Consider the following 2,500-nt stretch of genomic DNA (forward strand, 5'->3'; position numbering starts at 1 on the left):
GTGAGTGGGTGGGTGAGTGGGTGAGTGGGTGGGTGAGTGGGTGGGTGAGTGGGTGAGTGGGTGAGTGAGTGGGTGGGTGAGTGGGTGAGTGGGTGGGTGAGTGAGTGGGTGGGTGGGTGGGTGAGTGGGTGAGTGAGTGGGTGGGTGAGTGGGTGAGTGAGTGGGTGAGTGAGTGGGTGAGTGGGTGGGTGAGTGGGTGAGTGGGTGGGTGAGTAGGTGGGTGAGTGGGTGAGTGGGTGGGTGAGTGGGTGGGTGGGGTGAGTGAGTGAGTGGGTGGGTGAGTGAATAGGTGGGTGGGTGGGTGAGTGAGTGGGTAGGTGAGTAGGTGGGTGGGTGGGTAGGTGGGTGGGTGGGTGAGTAGGTGGGTGGGTGAGTGGGTAGGTGGGTGGGTGGGTGGGTGAGTGGGTGGGTGGGTGGGTGAGTGAGTGGGTGGGTGAGTGGGTGAGTGAGTGGGTGAGTGAGTGGGTGAGTGGGTGGGTGGGTGAGTGGGTGGGTGGGTGAGTGAGTGGGTGGGTGAGTGGGTGAGTGGGTGGGTGAGTGAGTGAGTGGGTGGGTGAGTGGGTGAGTGAGTGGGTGGGTGAGTGGGTGAGTGAGTGGGTGAGTGAGTGGGTGAGTGGGTGGGTGAGTGGGTGGGTGGGTGAGTGAGTGGGTGGGTGAGTGGGTGGGTGAGTGGGTGAGTGGGTGAGTGGGTGAGTGAGTGGGTGAGTGGGTGGGTGAGTGGGTGAGTGGGTGGGTGAGTGGGTGGGTGGGTGAGTGAGTGGGTGAGTGGGTGGGTGGGTGGGTGAGTGAGTGAGTGGGTGAGTGGGTGGGTGGGTGAGTGAGTGAGTGGGTGGGTGAGTGAGTGGGTGGGTGAGTGGGTGAGTGGGTGGGTGAGTGGGTGGGTGGGTGAGTGGGTGAGTGGGTGAGTGAGTGGGTGAGTGGGTGGGTGAGTGGGTGGGTGGGTGGGTGAGTGGGTGGGTGGGTGGGTGGGTGAGTAGGTGGGTGGGTGAGTGAGTGGGTGGGTGGGTGGGTAGGTGGGTGGGTGAGTGGGTGGGTGAGTGGGTGGGTGGGTGAGTGAGTGGGTGGGTGAGTGAGTAGGTGGGTGGGTGGGTGAGTGGGTAGGTGAGTAGGTGGGTGGGTGGGTAGGTGGGTGGGTGAGTAGGTGGGTGGGTGAGTGGGTAGGTGGGTGGGTGGGTGAGTGGGTGGGTGGGTGAGTGGGTAGGTGGGTGGGTGGGTGAGTGAGTGAGTGGGTGGGTGGGTGGGTGGGTAGGTGGTTGGGTGAGTGGGTGGGTGGGTGAGTGGGTGAGTAGGTGGGTGGGTGAGTGAGTGAGTGGGTGGGTGGGTAGGTGGGTGAGTGGGTGGGTGGGTGAGTGGGTGGGTGGGTGGGTGAGTGAGTGAGTAGGTGGGTGGGTGGGTGAGTGAGTGGGTAGGTGAGTAGGTGGGTGGGTGGGTAGGTGGGTGGGTGGGTGAGTAGGTGGGTGGGTGGGTAGGTGGTTGGGTGAGTGGGTGGGTGGGTGAGTGGGTGAGTAGGTGGGTGGGTGAGTGAGTGGGTGGGTGGGTGGGTAGGTGGGTGGGTGAGTGGGTGGGTGGGTGAGTGGGTGGGTGGGTGGGTGGGTGGGTGAGTGAGTGAGTAGGTGGGTGGGTGAGTGGGTGGGTGGGTGGGTGAGTGGGTAGGTGGGTGGGTGGGTTGGTGGGTGAGTGGGTGGGTGGGTGAGTGAGTGGGTGGGTGGGTGGGTAGGTGGGTGGGTGAGTAGGTGAATGGGTGGGTGAGTGAGTAGGTGGGTGGGTGGGTAGGTGAGTGGGTGGGTGAGTGGGTGGGTGGGTGGGTGAGTGGCTGGGTGGGTGGGTGAGTGGGTGAGTGAGTGGGTAGGTAGGTGGGTGGGTGGGTGAGTGGGTGAGTGAGTAGGTGAGTGAGTTGGTGAGTTGGTGAGTGAGTGAGTGAGTAGGTGAGTGATTGGTGAGTGAGTTGGTGAGTGAGTTGGTGAGTTGGTGAGTGAGTTGGTGAGTCTTACTGTTATTGGCCAGAACTCGCATCAGCTGTAGAGACGCTAGCAGCAGTGAGGGACTGGAGTACGAGGGGGTGGTGAGGGTGGGATTGGTGAGTGTGAGATTGGTGAGTGTGGGGTCGGTGAGTGTGAGATCCTTGAGTGTCGGATTGGTGAGGGTGTGATCCGTTAGTGAGTGATTGGTGGTGAGTGAGGGGTTGGTGAGTGAGTGATTGGTGAGTGTGGGGTCGGTGAGTGAGTGATTGGTGAGTGAGGGGCTGGTGAGTGAGTGATTGGTGAGTGAGGGGCTGGTGAGTGAGGGGCTGGTGGGTGAGTGATTGGTGAGTGAGTGATTGGTGAGTGAGTGATTGGTGAGTGTGGGGCTGGTGAGTGAGGGGCTGGTGAGTGAGTGGTGAGTGAGTGGTGAGTGATTGGTGAGTGAGTGATTGGTGAGTGAGTGATTGGTGAGTGTGGGGCTGGTGAGTGAGTGATTGGTGAGCATGGTGGTGAGTGAGTGATTGGTGAGTGTGGGGCTG

The 2,500-nt window shown here is 61.9% G+C and overlaps 1 long non-coding RNA gene across 1 annotated transcript in view; it reads right to left on the bottom strand.

Moving 5' to 3' along the window:
• The window catches only part of LOC144953148 (uncharacterized), a 7,237-nt gene that overhangs the window by 3,393 nt on the left and 1,344 nt on the right, over window positions 1-2,500 (bottom strand). Inside the window, exon 2 of the long non-coding RNA XR_013640763.1 lies at window positions 1,992-2,500. This exon is cut by the window's right edge and continues 205 nt beyond it. This is a non-coding gene — a long non-coding RNA (uncharacterized LOC144953148). The remainder of the gene's footprint in view (window positions 1-1,991) is intronic.

This window comes from Lampetra fluviatilis, chromosome 72 (assembly GCF_964198595.1).
Source record: "Lampetra fluviatilis chromosome 72, kcLamFluv1.1, whole genome shotgun sequence".
NCBI lineage: Eukaryota > Metazoa > Chordata > Hyperoartia > Petromyzontiformes > Petromyzontidae > Lampetra > Lampetra fluviatilis.